General features: G+C 35.8%; 1 pseudogene; it reads right to left on the minus strand.

Annotated features, from left to right (window-relative positions):
• Nucleotides 1-255: 255 nt before the first annotated feature.
• Nucleotides 256-2,194, minus strand: LOC147518495 (uncharacterized; annotated as a pseudogene).
• Between the last annotated feature and the right edge of the window lie 16,699 nt (nucleotides 2,195-18,893).

Raw genomic sequence — 18,893 nt, forward strand, 5'->3', positions numbered from 1 at the left:
TTTATTTTATTTTAATAATTGAACATTACAATTTATAAACTAATTTATATGTATCATAAAATTCATGATTACTCAAAAGTCAAAATAAACATCCACAAAGTTAAACAAACATATTAATATAGTATTTAATCAAACTTCTCGTAAGTCTTAACTCTCAAGTCTTAACAAAACAAGAACCAAAATAAAACCCACAAGGCCACAAGAAACATAGTAATTAGTAAAGAAAGAGCCCTAGGATTCCACAAGACAACATGATCAATTTTCTTCTCCATCTTTCGCTTCTTCTCCAATTCGATTGAGCTCATCCTCAATACTAGTTGTCTCGTTTGTAAAAAGCATTGCCTCCATTTCCGGTTCATCAAGTGAAAGGTCAGCTATTTCAAGTATGCCAACACCCTCCAAGCTATCAAATGTATCTCCCCCAATGTCCCACATGGTAGTCACCCCTTCTTTGAATTCCTTGGATTTTCTTGATAAGAGGCGAGGATTAGAATGAACAAATACCAAGTCTTCGCCTCTTTGTGGTGTTATCTTGTTCCTCTTCAAAGAGTTTATGAAAGAGTAAGTACTCCAATTCCTCTCACAACATGAAGAGGAACATGGTTGTCCAACTAGCTTTAAAGCTAAGCTTTGGAGCAAGGGCGTAGTAGCGCCATAACTAACCTACCACATATTCGGTTCCATATATCCTCTATTCTCAATAGATTTGCTATTTCCAAACTCCTTCAAAGCCGTAGAAAAATAAGCAAACTCCGTATTCACTCTTCTCCGCTCATCTTCATTAGGGAAGTATCTTGCAAAACACTTTAATCTCTCGGCAGAAATCCCATCGTCTTTGTGTGGTGCAACACGAGTAGGACACTCATTGAGCCATTTAGCACTATAGTACCTATATGAGTATAGTGTTTTTTATTAGTAAAAAGAATATATATTAAATAACAAATATTGAAATGAGAAGAAGTTATTGTACAGTACTTGGGATTCAATGAGTGAGCCAAACAGTGAAGCGGTGTGCTGCTTTTGGTCCATCGAGCCACTAGTATCCAGTAAACAACTACATAAAAATCTGAGCTCTCGTAATCAAGTTTTTTCTCATGGCTATAGATAGCAATCTTCACCTTCCGTATCATTGAATCCCACATATCATACACCAAATGAAGACAAGGCTGATCTGTGTCTGCTTTCCTTAACATCTCATACATCGGCTCAGTGAAGGCAAGTATGTAATCAATATTATCCCACCACAAATCATCTAATATCTTCTCTTTGACAAAAGCAGCTTTACCAACATCATCCCCCCTATAGTTTGCACAGTTGGGACTAATCACCATATTCAACAAGCCTTGTTTTATGACTTTAAATCTTTTGAGCATAATAATGCTAGAAGCAAAGCGTGTCTCTACAACTGAAAGCAACTTCAAATGTGAGTACTCATTAAACATAGACAACCGCATCGAGTGGTTCAGAATGAAGTTCTTAACCACCATCACATCTCCAACAACTTTGGTAATCCAATTACACTCCGAATATGTTTCTGAGTTCGCTTCGGTATTCTTTGCTGCACATATGTTCTTTAGCGCAAGGTTCAAGGTGTGCACTACACAAGGAGTCCAAAAAATATGTGGATATACTTCCTCCACTAACAAGCCAACACCCCTACACACGGGGGCATTGTCTGTAATCACTTGGACCACATTTAGAGGTCCAATGGATTGAATCGTCTCTTTGATCAAGTTAGCTATGAAATGCTTGTCTTTATACACACCTTGGCAATTGACTGCTTTCAAGAATATCGGACCAATTTTAGAAGCTGCCATGAAGTTGATAATTGGTCTCCTTTGAGCATCCGTCCACCCATCACTAACAACACTGACACCCTTATCATTCCAAGTAGATTTAATAGGCTCTAACAACCTCTCAATATTTGCTCTCTCCCTTTGCAGAAGTGTAGTTCTCAATGCATTGTACCCGGGAGGAATATAACTCGAAAGATTTTTACTTTGAGCAGTCGTCATAGAGAACGCAAGATAATAGTAAGGATTCTTTGCAAGATTAAATGGTAAACCACCTGAGTAGAACATCCTCGCAATAACACTAGTTAATTCATCTCGAGCTTTCATATTATAGGCTTTCTAAATAGGTGATTCACATGTTCCCCTCTTTCGTTTTGATAGAGAAGCCTCAAAAGGCTCAAATACACCCATAGAACTTGCAGTCGAGGCTGAGGAGGAAGAACTTTGAGTTCTACTAGCAGATGGTGGTAACAGAACTTGCTTGGGTAAAAAATTCCTTAGCTTTAGCTCATATTCTTCAATGCTCTTTTGCATCTCAGCCAAGTGCTCAGCAGTGACTTTGGCACATGATCTACTCCCACTACCAACAACTTTCATTAGATGACCCTTCACTCTTGGATACGACCCGACAATTACTACCGAACAAAAATTGCATTGGAAACGGACATTGCCTCCTCCTGGAATTTTTTCCAAAACAGTAACATACTTCCAAAGAGGAGGTTTTTCTTGTGTACTTATTTCATTGGAATGGAAACAACTGCCCTTGCTAGACTTGCGAAGTTGCGAGATTTAGGTGTTGTGTTCTGCGGACAGATAGAGAGACAAACTAGGATTAAACCCCAAGTCAAAAACATTAATCACAACAACCACTATACATCTATTCTAATTTCGGTGATAGTTTCTTCAATAATCTAACAGTTCTAAATTCCCAACCATCAACAATATAGATAATTACGTCAAAAAACGCAAAGTCTATGAACTTGCAATGGGTGTTGCCAGAAACACGAACTGGGAAACAGTTAATCTTCACTAACAAAAATGTTTCTTTACTTGTGTAGTTGTGTTGCAAGTTAAAACCCAAAATTAAAAGAAAAAGGAAAGAACGTACCTGAATGAACAAGGTGGTTGAAAGGCTTTAGAGAAGAATCCTTAAACCCTCTTCTTCTTCTTCAACTTCTGTTTGAAAGGTGGTTGATTTAGCTGTTCAAGTGGATGGCGCATAATGGATTTTATTCTTTTATGTTTTTAGTTCTTCAGTTCGATGATTCAAATAAATTACACCATTTCCAAATCTCAAAATCACGCATTCACGCCATTTCCAGTTCAAGGTGAGAATCAGAGAGTGAGGTCGTGGACTCGTGGGCTACTGGGCTTTTTCCTTTTCTTTTTTTTTTCTTATTTTTTTTCTTTGTTTTCAAAATGTTTTGAATTTTGAGTTTGACCCGCGTCTTGACCTTGGTTTGACCGCGTCTTGACCGCGTCGGACATGCGTCCGAGCCGCGTCCGTCCCCGCGTCCACGTCCACGTCCGACGCGTGTCCAATGCGGACACAACCCTTTACTATGTGCGTCCGTGCTTTAGAGGCTACTCCCTGAACATGAGTGTTGCTGCTATGCAGTCTTCTCACACTTCTATTCTTATCAACGATCATTAGGAGCAGTCCATTGAAGAAGCTTTACTGTGGCTGCGTTTTTGCTGGGTTGTGCCACGCTTTCAATTTTTCTGCCTAGATGCATTAACTTTTAAAAAAAATTATTTATTTAGGCCACAAAAGGTTACTTGGGTTTTGGTTATACATAAGCTTGTACTTATTAAACTTATTAAATTTTCAACTCCAGGAGCACTCCATTCAGCCCATTGGAGATGGTTTACTATGTGTTGCCTTATTATAAGTTTTCAAGTTTTTATGCCTAGACTCGTGCACTTTCAAAAGTACATACATATCAGCTAACCAAAATTTATGTCCTTGCATTGTAGCGCCTACCATTGTAATACCACTTCCAACTTGATAGGGAAATAATCCCTTTGTTAATAGTTTTAGTTACAGTAACCAAACTGATAAGGGGTATGTTCAACTTCAAAGTGAGGAGGGTAGCAATAGCTTTAGCAAAGGAGTTTTTGCAATTGAATGTGAATCCTTTAGTTCGATGCGGTCGTGGTGGCAATGACCAGATTGCACGTGTTCATGAGAAGTGAGAAGTCCTCTACTGACTTTTCTAATGTTTGTGTTTTAATTTGTAAGAAGAACCTAACTTGTTGGATTTTAGAAATATTTGCAAATCAGTATACATGAGAAAACCTTATGTCGCTAAGTATTCTAGAACCTCAATGAAATTAAATTAGTATTTTCTATTGCATAGCGTACTTTCGTGTTTATTAACATCCTGATTTTAAATTTCACTTCATTTCTAGTTAGTTTATTGCCTTTCTTATTTTTCATTTTTATTTTTATTTGATTTTTTATAATGCCATTGTTACTTCCAATACATCAACTATATGGATGGTTTTGACAATTGAATTAGCGTGTAAACACTACAAATAATTTTACGCTCTTTTATCACTTAATCTATCAATCCTTGCTTGTCGGAAGCCAATTGGAACATAATAATTATTTGTTGGATGATCCTTATTGCATGGTGACCTTTTAGTTAGCCTTTGTACAAGTCAGTTGAGGTTTATTTTCCAAGATGAAAATCTACTTATCTTGTTTTGGGCGAGATACTCACATGTCCATTTTGAATATTATTTGGCACAGCTAGTCTTGCTACATGTGGTTGGTATGATTCTTTTTGCATCTGGGAAGTACTCTCTGGGTATGAATTTGAATGTGTCTAAGTGTTGCAAGGGCATGCACAGTTGTAAAGATGGTTCAGTGGCATCCATTTGTGGATGTTTTGTATTGTAACACATTTTTAGGTATAATGTACTGTTAATGGTCTGGTTTCCTTTTATTGTCTTAAGGTTATTGATCCCGATGTAAAATAACTTTTTTATAGGGTCTTATGCATTCATTGTTTCTTAATCTAAATTTGTGAGGGCTCTTGCTGTTTGACTAGTTGGACTTCTTTTGTAATTGACGAAAGACGTGTTGGCGGTGCCTTGCATGAAATGGCCGGGTTAAAGTCCTTTTTGCTATAAGGCCAAAACAGAGAACTTGTTTTCATATACGCTTCTAGCCTTTGGACAAGACAAGTATGGCTGAAATAACTTTCCCCGTTCTAGCATTCAAATATTTGCACATTATTCTTCATATAGGTTTGTATTTTGTTTTTTTTATTATTATTCTGAACTCATGCCTCATACGATTCGATTTTGTTGCCTACCTTGTAGTATAAATTCACTTGTTCTTTACAAACTTTAGTGGCTTATACCTATAACTTCTATAAGGTTTCCCACTTGCGTAAAATGTTAGCATAGGAATGTAATACTTTTCACTTACTAAACAAGTCTTTTGGTCATGGATTTCTTCAAAACCACATCTTTGTCTTTACTTGACCTCTCTCTCATCTGTGGGTGTGGTCGGGGGAGGATTCTCCTTCTTACTTTACTTTGGCAGAAATTTGATGCATGAACTTTGACTCATAATTGTTGTACTTAAAGTTTTCCTCCTTTCCTCACCCAAGGATCAACCACCTAGCCAATATTGTAGTCTTACACCTGATTCCCTTTGGTTTGCATCAGTTACATTGACTTGAAATTTATGATCACTGTAAATTTTCTAAAATAGTCTTGCACCCCCTTTGAAATGCAACAGTCAATTCAGAGTTTGTATTATTTGAAGGATAAGATTAAGGCTTTGATTTGGCTTTTAGCTTATTGATATTAATTCTTATTGTCACTTGAAATTCTAACTTCCGATGTTTTAGTTGGTGTTATTGGAATTTATGTTTTCATTCATCCTAGTACACTTATCAACTTTTGTATAATGTACATAGTACACTACAATATCTAAGGCTCTAGATGAGGCAGATGATGTGCATATATGTTTTATTTGGCACCACTTTTTATTTTGATGGTTACAATTTTTCTTTTGTATTGAAAGAATATATATTTTTTGGACCAGGTTAGTGATGAGGTCCCCTTGATTGGTTTCATGTGCTAATGTATTGTAAGCATTAAAAGTTTATGGCTTATTGGTGAAGCAAGTATTGTTTATATATGGAATAAATGTGATGATGTTCTTGCAAGGTTAAGGGGCTATTTGTTTTTTTAGATTAAGTTATAAGAGGGTCTTATAAGACCATGTGTTATAAGAGGGTGTTATAAGATGGTTTTATAAAGTGGTTTGTTTTTCATTTTAAGTTCCTCTTATAAACACTTGTAAAAATAGAAAAAACAAATACACGACATCCTATAGATGGTTATTTGACAAATATAACTCTGCTTTACATCACATTTAACTTGAATAGATTAATTTGAAACAAGTGTATAGTTTGATTTTTGATTTCAAATCAATTTTGATAATTAGAATATCGATTTTAGGAAACTATCTTAATTGGCGGTGGTGGTGGTAGTGGTTTTAATAGCACGGGGGTGGTGGTAGTGGTCTTAATAGTACGGTGGTGGTGGTAGTGGAGGTGATGATATTGGTCTTAATAGCACGGTGGTAGTGATAGTGGTGGTGGTGGTAGTGGAAGTGGTGGTGGTGATAGTCTTAATAGTACGATGGTAGTGGTGGTGGAGGTGATGATGGTGGTGGTAGTGGTGGTGGAGATGATGGTGGTGGTAGTGGCGGTAGTGGTGGTGGTGTTTTAATAGTTTGGTGGTGGTGGTGGGTGTGGTGGCTAGGGCAATGAAGTTATTTGGAGAAGAAGATAATGAAAAGGGAAGAAGAGAGAAATGAGGCTAGGGGTCTATGGACGGGGGTGTTTGAGTCATTTTTCAAGTTATAAGACTTATAGAATTGAAGTAGATCCAATTTTGGTACTTATAGAATTGGAGCCTCTTATAAGAGGCATTCTACTAGAAATGTCTTATAAGAGGCAAAAAACAAACCGAAAAAATGTCCAAAATCACTGGGCCACATCTTATAAGAGGCAAAAACAAATGGCCACTAAGTGTTGGAAACATAGCTAGTTTTCTGTCATTTCTGTTATTCGACCCACTCACTTTGATAAGTCTTGTCGTTTAGGCTACATGAGTAACATGTGAAATTAAACTTTACTTGCATGTGATACTGCTTCTAGAATGAATGAGGCAGGAAAGACTACTACGACTACAATACAAGTCATGAGCGATAGCAAAGCCAAGCCTATTTACGAAGGAAGGAAACCAAGCCGATACGATAGGCGGGCGAGGGTGAGCTTGTGCTCATCTAAAGCTACTCGTCACTATACATTTTCTAATTGCTATCTATTTTCCTGTTCTCTTAATGTATTTTATACTTGTTACGTGCAGATTTGAGATCTCTGGATAGACTGGAATTTACAAGTGAACCAACCCGTTGTTTGAAATTCTTAGTATGTGTATTTTCTTGATATTCTAAATTTATTTTCTTGTATTGTATCATATTGGAGATTGCTTTTTGATTATTATATTGTTGATTTGAATGGTGATGACACCTTGTTTTCATTGCTTGCAGGTGTTATTGCCTTTGGCATGAGTGTTAGATTGTGGAATCTCAATGATGCATATTGACACGGAATGTAATAAGAAATATCAACGATTGAGGTATATAACCATTGCTTCTAACCTAGTATCATCCAAATCATGATGCTAAGGTAAATAAATTGTATGAGTAACATTATATTATACCTTACCTGATGTGTTATGTTCTGAATGTCCAAATCGAGTTTCGCTTCTAAATGAATGTTGGTAGTCAACAAAGTATTAGACATGGGTATATCCATGTGGTGAACAATGACTACACTCACTAAGAGATGTACACCATTGGTGGAAGTGTATCTAAAACCATCAATAGCCAAGGCAACAGATACCTTGGCCCAGCCAATCCTTTGGCAAGGTCTTCATTGGTGAACATTTTTTAGAAGTAACGCCTTAATTAATTAGTTTCTTTGTTATGTATACTAGGTATCACCCGTGCCTACGACATGATTTGTTATGAAGTGCTTCTTTCGACCAAATATGATCAAAACACTAAGTGGTGACGAAAGAGATGAATAACGTAGAAAAGTAGTGAGAAAAGTGATGGTGATTGAGTGAATGATGAGACTGTACCTTTCGGTTACCTACGTACCCAAATTATCGATAGGATCAAGTCTCAAGAACGTAGTTCTTTATGAAAAATAGTTTGGTATTTATATAGGTAAAGTAGAGATTCCTTGTAACTCAAGTATTCTTGTAGCTTAAGTAATTGTAATTGAATATAACTCTCAACTGACACTTATCTCTTTGATAAGAAATGAATCTGGACATAAATTAATGTACGTTAGTGGCAAATCATATGGCTAAGGTTCAACTTTAGACACATGAGTTAATGGGCCTGTACATTGATCCATGGTATTGCAAATTGAGCTTTAGCCCTGTCGATTAAACGAATAAAAATAGAGACCCCTACTAATGGACGTTTGCCGCGTAGGTGGGGGTTGAAACACCGCCCCCTCTTTGGCATGCGAACAAAGTTCATATGGCAAAGAAGAGAAGAAAAATTAAGGAAAAAATGGAATAAGAAAAGAGTGAGCAGAATGTATAACAAAGTGTCATGTGAATGTAAACGATAGGAAAATGGACTGTCGGGAAAAATCCGTGAATGAATTATTGTGAACGAAATAATGTCAAACTAACTTATATGGGATGCAATGTAGTTAAATGAAAGATGGCTGAAGTGAGAATTGAAATGGGTGGCACATAAAAAATTGCAAAAGAAATTGAAGACAAAAATTGTACCAAAATAATTACGTAATAATAATAAAATTGATTTTGACTACTCATGCCAGTGGAAGATTTATATTAGGATTAGACAGTTAAAATTAAATGTAGAGGCAGTTTAGTAATAATAAGAGGAAAAGAACTTTAGAATGAATTGGAGTAAGTAGTGGACTTGAATAATTCTTAAGTGGACGTAATTAGTATTTCATAAAGAATAAAAGAAGTGTACCGAAATATATGTACTTAACTAGATAAGTGCAAAGTGATAAGGACATGCATGCAACAAATAAATTATTGCATGTGATGGGATCAAATACCATAGAAAACTAGGACTCTAAAATAAGTGGTGGTGTCCAAAATAGAGGTGGTGTCCAAAATAAGTGGAACTTGCACATGGACTAGAATATGTGACTAGCACATGATTCTAGTAGGACTTGAAGAGAGAGAAATTGGAAGTAGATAAAAATCACCTACGAACACGACTTTCTTCTCATATGATATATTGAAATAAACTAGCGAGTCTCCCACCTTACCTTCAATTGGTTTGGATAATCACTAAGTGAAAAAACAATGTGTTGTACGAATGCAAAAACTCCACGTCAAAAGGTCGACTACGTGCGAAGAGTAAGAAATAAGAAAGGTCACCACTTAAGAGGGAATTGAAGAAAGGTGTAGATAGAAGTTTATATATATTCGATCTTGTGTGGTTGTTTTTTTTTTGTTTTTTTTATTTTTTTCTTTACTGATATTGAATTGGAATGCTGACTTGGTAGAAAAAACAAATGAAGAATGGGAACGTAAGGTTGGAGGAACCAAAGCTCTTACCAAATATCGAGATGTAATGCTCCTCCAAGCCACAAAGAATGAACAATAGACTAAAACAAAGTGTGGAAGTACCACAAGATAGCACACAAATCAAGAAACCAGATCTAAACATGCAAAGATAGAAACTAATATGTACAGATCAAGAAAATGGAGAAGTTTCGAAGCGAAACCACAAGGCAACCCGAAAGTAGGTTGCACTATTTGGTTGTTAGCGAAGACAAACAACACCGAATGTGTGTCGTACACCATGGATGAACGCGAAATTTTCTTCAAGGGTGGCACTAGAGTTTATACATGAGATGCAGAATAAAGCACAAAAGAATCGAGATGCAAGTAGAGATAAATTTAATAGAAGTTCGGGGCTTCAAGAATTATTCGCGTTGATAGCATATAACGAGTATGTCAATATTTGTTATGAGTTATTTTAAAATTTTGGTTAAGTGAGAAAGACTGATGAAAAGTTTTGTATTTTTGGTGCAGGTTGAAATGGCGGTATGACTAGCAAAAGATATGTATGAAAAGTTTACGAACAAAAGTTTCGAGCAGAAACAATGAAGCTGACGGAAAGTTTCACTCGGAAAGTTTCGCTCAGAAAGATCAGCTTAATGGTTCAGAAAAAATAATGAAGCTGTCAAAAAATTTTGCTCGAAAAATTTCTCGTAGAAAGATCGGCACAATGCCTTAAAAAAAAATAATGAAGCTAACGAAAATTTTTGCTCGAAAAATTTCTCGTAGAAAGATCGGTACAATGCCTTAGAAAAAATAATGAAGCTGATGAAAATTTTCGCTCGGAAAATTTCTCGTAGAAAGATCGACACAATGCCTTAAAAAAAATAATGAAGCTGACGAAAATTTTCGCTCTGAAAATTTCTCGTAGAAAGATCGGCACAATGCCTTAGAAAAAATAATGAAACTATCAAAAAAATTCACTCGGAAAATTTCTAGTAGAAAGATCGGCACAATGCCGTAGAAAAAGTAATGAAGTTGTCAGAAAATATTTAACCGAAAGCGCTAAGCTAAGCGAAGCGAATGCAAATTTCAAAGAATAAAACGAAGATTTAATCGAGCGACTGTAAGACAATTGACAGAGACAATTAATTAGGTAATTGTGGGAATGTAAAACCATAGAGCTAAAAATTATGTTGATGAAAAATAAAAATAAAGCATAGGTTTACTATTGAATATTGTTGTTGTGTCAGATAACATACCTGCGGAAAACTGACAATGTTGTTGATTTATGTAGTTGAAATGAAATAGAACGAGATGCCCCCATGTAGAGAAAAACGCCCCCAATGCTAACTTAACTTTGCAAAATTAGACTAAGCGAGCGTAAAAACGTTTAAACTTAGATTAACAAAGCTAAACGTGGTAACTTAGGCGGAATTTGTCGTAGCGATAGTAACGTACTAAGCGAGCGTAAAAACGTTCAAATTTAGACTAACAAAACTAAACGTGGTAACTTCATTAGAGTTATCGTAACGATAGTAACATACTAAGCGAGCGTAAAAGCGTTCAAACTTAGACTAACGAAGCTAAACGTGGTAACTTCGTCAGATTTTGTCGTAGCGATAGTAACGTACTAAGTGAGCGTAAAAGTGTTCAGACTTAGACTAACAAATCTAAACGTGATAACTACGTCTGATTTTGTCATAATGATAGTAACGAACTAAGCGAGCATAAAAGCGTTCAAACTTAGACTGACGAAGCTAAACGTGGTAACTTCGCCAGATTTTGTTGTAGTGATAGTAACGAATTAAGTGAGCGTAAAAACGTTCAAACTTAGACTGACGAAGCTAAACGTGGTAACTTCTCCAGATTTGGGTGTAGCGATAGTAACGAATTAAGTGAGCGTAAAAGCGTTTAAACTTAGACTGACGAAGCTAAACGTGGTAACTTCGTCAGATTTTGTTGTAGCGATAGTAACGAACTAAACGAGCGTAAAAGCGTTCAAACTTAGACTAACGAAGCTAAACGTGGTAACTTTGTCAGATTTTATCATAGCGATAGTAATGAACTAAGCGAGCGTAAAAGTATTCAAACTTAGATTGACAAAGCTAAATGTGGTAACTTCGTCTAAATGTGGTAACTTCGTCAGATTTTGTCGTAGTGATAGTAACGAACTAAACGAGCGTAAAAGCGTTCAAACTTAGACCGGACGGCTAAACGCGTGATAACCGTCCCGATTTTATCGTGAGCGATAGTAACGCTAACGAAAAGCGTAAAAGCATTCAAACTTAGACTGACGAAGCTAAACGTGGTAACTTCGTCAGATTTGTCGTAGCGATAGTAACAAACTAAGTGAGCGTAAAATGCGTTCAATCTTAAACTGATGAAGCTAAACGTGGTAACTTCGTCAGATTTTGTCGGAGCGATTGATAAGTGCTCAAAAGTAATGATTTATAACCCCAATAATGTGTATGTTAGTCTCAATTTTATATTTAATATGATGTAATTTGAGTTTTTGTAGGTCAAAGAACCTAAATATGAAATATGGAAGGAAAAGAAGTCAAACAAGTCAAAAAGGAGTCACTGGGAATTACAGCTAAAGGCCTAGGGCAAAAATGTCATATTTGTCTCCATAAGTTCCAAGCCTAATGGGACTCTAAAAGAGGATAATAATTGACTTAGAAGAGTCTTCAATTTGATCTCAAAGCTTTAATTTCGACTTCATAGGAAGATGAGATCAACATGGAAAAGAAGTCAGAGTTTCACAAAAAGAATTTAAAATTTGTCGAAAAGTCGGCCGGCTGCGGCTTGGGAAATACTTTCTGCAGGGCAAAGTGGGCCACGTCCAACTTTGGTCCAACCGAATTTAACTTTTCCAGGATTGCTTCTAGAAAGATTATAGAGAGTTTGATACGAAATAAACATAGGATTCGGATCTCTATCTAGACGAGCATGTAAGCCAATATATAAGGCACAAAAACCTCAGTTTACATCATCTAGGAAATTTAATGTTTGCATCTTAGATATAGAATTAAGAGAGAAGAAAGTTCAGACCTTTTCACCATTAATAGCTATAAAGATTATTCCTTTTCATATTGTGTTCATAGCATAGTATGAGGGGCTAATCTCCTTCTCTTGGGAGGAGATGAAGCCTTTTTTTCAGTATGTTTTAGTTTAGTTCTTCTTCTATCATGTTTTAGTTTAAATCCCTCATTGAGTTTCTTCTTATTCGTCCATTGATCTAACGCTCCTGTGGAGGTTAGGAGGTCTTAGGGTAATTCAAGATTGTGTAGAGCCAAATACCACAAACCCTAGATTCTTTTCTTCTAGTTTTTAGTGTTCTAGTGTGATGATTAGATTCTTTATGGCACCTCAATTAGTTGTATGGTTAATGCCACATGTGGATTTTCCATGGCACCTAGAGTTGTATATTGAATGCCACTTAAAGCACAATTTGGTTTGATAGAAGATATCATTGGAGATTGAAGAAGTATTTGATGGAAAGATAGAAAGCACGTTGAAAGCCACATATTATCATCATGGTTATGAGCATAAGGTTTGTAGGTATGGTGAGTTTCTATTAGTGATTTATATTAAGTATGATAGATAGATCTATTAGACTAATTCTATGATTTTGGTGGATTCATCTCTCCCAAGATATTCTTTCTCTTGATTCATATTCATATATTTAATTTAGTTTAGTTTATGCATAGTTTAAATCTCAAATCTAATCAACCATATATTAATTATTACTTAGCCACATCTTTTACTTGCATCCATTAGAGTAACTTAGATTAGGAAATTCTATCATTATCACTTAATTATTTAGAGTAGGATTGATACCTTGCTAGCCACTATACTAATCAATATATATTAGACTAAGTAAGATTTGCAAAAGATACGTAACACAAACAACGACACAAATAATTACGTGTTGCGTGCTTTTTCAGCGATAGTAACGAACTAAGCGAGTAGAAAAGCGTTCAAACTTAAACTGAAGAAGTTAAACGTGGTAACTTCGTCAGATTTTGTCGGAGCGATAGTAACTTACTAAGCGAGCGTAAAAGTGTTCAAACTTAGACTGACGAAGCTAAACGTGGTAACTTCGTTAGATTTTGTCGTAGCGATAGTAACGAACTAAGTAAGCGTAAAAGCGTTCAAACTTAGACTGGCGAAGCTAAACATGGTAGCTTCGTCAGATTTTGTCGTAGTGATAATAAAGTTGCGATGGAAACATAATTATACTATTGGAACTAACGAAGTGTTGTCCGTTTTGTCTTTTAGCTTGTCTATTGAATAAAGGATGGTATGGTGACGAGAAATTGTGGCTAATCGTAAAGTCAAAACAAAATTGTCAAATTTCTTCGACGACGTATTATTTGTCATTATATGAAGTCAATGATGCTGGAATACCAAAATGGCAAATAATGTCATGCCATAAGAAAATTTTAACGTCTACAGCATGGATCGGGGCTTCCGCTCACTTAGTAAAATAATCTGTTGTGACGACCAAGAAACAAACACTGCCAGGGGCTGTCAGAAATAAACTAACAATGTCAAGGCCCCATTTTGCAAATGACCAAGGATAACGCTTTATCGTGGGAAGTTTGACCCATATCATATATCATATTTTTGACAAGACACACACTTCTCGGACAAATGCTTAACATCTTTTGGCATGTGTGGCCACTAATATTATTGGGTCATTGCTATGTGAGCGAGACTTGGCCCCCGGGAGTGGTGTTCCCATAGTTCTGAATGAATTTCGTAGAAGCCTAGTAAATCGTTCGTTCTGCCCAAACAACGAAGTATATGATTGAGACTTGTGCCGCTGCTATAGAGTTTTTTGTCATCAGGAATTCTGGAGCATCGTCAGCTGCATGGTCGTCATCGGTAGATACCGAGACATTATCAGTGCAAAGCTCATTGGAATCATCTAACAGCATAAGTGGTTAATCCATTGTTGTCTTGGCAGAGACAACTTGATTTTCATGGATTAGTATGCAATAGAATTAGGACGCCTTACATCATAATGCAGAAACTGCACAATACTGATAGATACAAAATTTTGTGCAAATCGTTGAATGAAGTCCGAATAAACGACCATTCTATTATCGTGAGCCACATATTATCATTCGAAGTGGCTAGCGACTAACTTAGAATAATTAATCGTAACTTAGTCACCCCTAGCTGAAGAGTTGTGCTGATACCGTAAATGACAGATTCGTACTAGGCCATATTATTTGAAGCGTCAAAACCCAAACGTAGAGACCTCTCAATTATGTTGTCATTCAGCTTCAAGATGACAAAACCAAGACCGGAGGCAGACTTATTATGCGAATTATCGGTGTAAATCTAGCAATCAGCTGATATATCCGATAAATATTTTAAGCCCCCAGGAAGTAATGACAATTAGGGATCGACATTTTCCTTATTGAGAAATACGTTCGACATAGAAATATTATCAATAAGAAAATCAATCATTAGCGAAACCAAAGTTCGTCTCTGTTTAATTGTACGAGTGTCAGAGACAATGTTGTAAGCCCTAAAGTAACTTTTCCATTCTACGACTCAATTCGTAGACATTGCGAAAAAACTTGCACAACGGATAGTCAGTATAAACTTTGATTATTCATTCCTGGAAATAAGCTTAAGATGTCTAGCAGCATGAAACAAGATTCAACCGATATAAGAGTCTTGCTAACAAAGAATATGAGACGACTATCGGCACTATTAAACGACAATGAACAAATATGAATTGGAAATGTTTTGCTGAGATTCATGAAAAGTAACCAGTGCGAAGTCCGTATTTATTGTCTTGAACTCGTGGGTAACCATTACGAATAGCGAGAATCTAATCATCACCACGTAAACGATCCCACACGTAACTATGTTGTTAGTGTGTGTTATGTTGTAGTGTGACAGATATAACACCATTTTTGAGAAATCATGGATTATAGAACGTTGGGAACAACGGGAATCTCATCCTCACCACGTAAATGATCCCACATGCTATGATGTCGTTGGCATGTGTTATGTTGTGGTGCGATAGATGTCACATCATCTTTGAGAGGAATGGTTCATTTTAGACGTCGTTCGTAGTAACTGTTCTATTCTTGATCTGTACACGCTTGAACTTTCGAAGAAGTGCTTCTCGAGACATTTGACTTATATTATCAGTATCAGATTGTGGAGAATTTTTAGAGACAATATTTTTGTGAAAAAATAGTAATGTCGCGTGGCGCTTAAGAGGAGTAAGAAGGATTTTTTTTTTTCCGTTGTCACCAGGTTGACCTTGACCACCATGGTTGGCTTGTTTGTTAGTAAGTGCATCTTGAACTGTTGTAGAACGTGATCGAGGGTTTTGAATAAGAATCGCAGATGGCGCCAATTATGTTTCGACCAAATATGATCAAAACATTAAGTGGTGACGAAAAAGATAAATAACGTAGAAAAGTATTGAGAAAGGTGATGGTGATTGAGTGAACGATGAGATTGTACCTTTCGGTTGCCTACGTACCCAAATTATCGATGAGATCAAGTCTCAAGAACGTAGTTCTTTATGAAAAATAGTTTGGTATATATATAGGTAAAGTAGAGATTCCTTGTAACTCAAGTATTCTTGTAGCTTAAGTAATTGTAATTGAATATAACTCTCAACTGACACTTATCTCTTTGATAAGAAACGAATCTGGACATAAATTAATGTACGTTAGTGGCAAGTCATGTTGTTAAGGTTCAGTCTTAGACACATGAGTTAGTGGGCCTGTACATTGATCCATGGTATTGCAAATTGGGCTTTAACCCTATTGATTAAACGAATAAAGTGGAGACTCCTACCAATAGACGTTTGCCACATAGGTGGGGGTCGAAACACCGCCCCCTCTTTGGCATGTGAACATGTTCATATGGCAAAGAAGAGAAAAATAAAAGTCGAGAATAAAATTGAATAAAGATATAAAGAGTATAATGAATAACTCGATATTGTGTGAATGCAAACGAAAATATAGATGATGAATATAATGTATATTCAATAAGTTTGCGTGAATTGATAGAATAAAAACGTGAAATAACAAGAGTGGCAATTAGCAAAGTAAAACCCAAAAAAGCTGGCGTGAGGATTGGATTGAATTAGATATGGTATATCGCGAACTAGGAATGGAAGAAATGTATTCAAAAGTGCATTAAATGCATATAATGGTAATGGTAAGACAAAAATACAAGAATAGACAAGGTACTAGAACATGGAGATGCAAACTAGATAACACCTTACATGGCGTTAAATTTAAATTATGTGTATGTGAAAAAAGACATTATTGGTCTTGAAAAGAAATTGGGTGAAAAAAGTTATAAGGTGTTAAGGCATTGGCAATAATCATAGCTAGTAAATTCGTGGACGGCAAAAGTTCGATACGTCAATTATTCGCCTAAGATTCGAAATTTTCAACAATAATACTTCTAAATATTCGGTCCAATAAAACGCTAACGGTAAAAATACGATATAATGTTTTATAACGGATATATCTTAATATATTTCTTTTAAAATTCGGCTATATATTTTATATTTAAAATTTTGATATATAAGTATATAACGTTTTTATTTTTATTTTTACAATTTTATTCATGAAAAAATAATACAAATATCATTTTATTCGCCAAACCTTATAATTCGTGAATAATTCGCGAATAATTCGGCAATTATAAGCCCGACCCAACCAATTCGCGAATTAAACCGTATCATTCAAAAATTCGCCGAATTATTCGTTTTATTCGCCAAACCTTATAATTCGCGAATAATTCGTGAATAATTCGGCGAATTACTAGCTATGGCAATAATATGGCGTGGGAAAGATGCATGCAACAAAAATTATTTTGCCTGGGAAGAGGATTTAAGGCAATATAAGCATGTCATAGACTCATAGACTCAAGTATGACTAACTAACATGAAGTGGTGCTTGTGATGAGAACAGATCAGATACAATAGAAAAATAGGAATCCAAATGCAACAAAGTGTCCAGCTGATTTGGAATAAGCATATAATATAATGTCCCATAATACTTGGTCTTGAAATTAGAATTGCACCAGGAAAGGACTAAGAACGTACAGATCTTAGTACGAATCGGAAAAAGAAAAAGACTGTATATACACATATGGGATGGACGTAAAACAAATTGAACTTATACTTTGTCAAAAAAAGCACTAAAAATAGATGAGACACCGTGAATTTTTGGGGAAATTTTTGAATTATATTACGAGAATAAACAAAACTATGGGCGTGTTTGTAACAGAAAACGCGATTGTATTACTGGAGATTGAATTGGACAGAGAAGTTGGAAAAGAAGAAACAAAAAGAAAAAACTACAAGTTGAGCCACAAGCCATGAAGTCGCGGGGAACAAGAATTCAGTAACGCACAAAGTGTTTGCAGAAAGACGAAGAAAAGGTTAGTATGAATCTGTTAAACCGATTCATGGTATTATCGTCTTCTCTTTTCCTTGTCAGATGAAGTAGAGTGTGGTTTTACAATGACGTCTACTGGAATTTCTCTTTACTACGAGATGTCGGTAATTTCGAATTGGATATGCAACTAAAGATTGACCGGCATAATCTAGGTCAAGATTGATCAGTTTCAGATTGGATCTGCCAGGATATTAAGTTCAAATTGTTGGATTTCGATCAAAATTGAATTTGGGCTACCGAAGAAGACGGAGAATGTCGAAGAAGACGGAGAAAAGTCCGGAGAATATGAAAAAAACAGTGTCAAAAAGTGGTGACAGCATAAAATAGGTATGTTAGTATTTTTTAATCAGTTATCTTAAAATTTTGGTTAAGTCTGAAAGACTGACGAAAAGTTTATTCTTGTCGTCGTAGGTAGAAACGACGGTATGATGGGCGAAAAAAATTCACAAAGAGTTGACGGAGAAAGGATTCGCGCAGAAGTCAATGAATGCCATAGACGAATTAAAGAAGCTGACAGAATTTTCGTTGAGAAAGATCGACTCAATGCTTCAAAGCTTTAGAAAAAAATAACGAAGCTGTCGGAAAATTTCAATCCGCTCAGAAAGATTTGCTCGGAAAAAGCGGCTCAATACCTTAGAAAAAAATAATGAAACTGTTGGAAATGTTCAATTAGCTCGAAAAGATTCGCTCAGAAAAATCGACTCAATGCCTTAGAAAAAATAATGAAACTGTCGAAAATTGTCGCTCGTAAAGTTTCGCTTAGAAAGATCGGCACAATGCCTTAGAAAAAATAATGAAGCTGTCAAAAAATTTCACTTGAAAAATTTATCGTAGAAAGATCGGTACAATGCTTTAGAAAAAATAATGAAGTTGACGAAAATTTTTGCTCGGTATATTTCTCGGAGAAAGATAGTTAACCGAAAGCGCTAGGCGAAGCGAATGTAGATTTCGAAGAAGAAAACAAAGATGTAATCGAGTGACCGTAAGACAATTGACAGAGACAATTGATTAGGTAATTATATGAATGTAATACCATAGAGCT

This window comes from Coptis chinensis, chromosome 2 (assembly GCF_015680905.1).
Source record: "Coptis chinensis isolate HL-2020 chromosome 2, ASM1568090v1, whole genome shotgun sequence".
NCBI lineage: Eukaryota > Viridiplantae > Streptophyta > Magnoliopsida > Ranunculales > Ranunculaceae > Coptis > Coptis chinensis.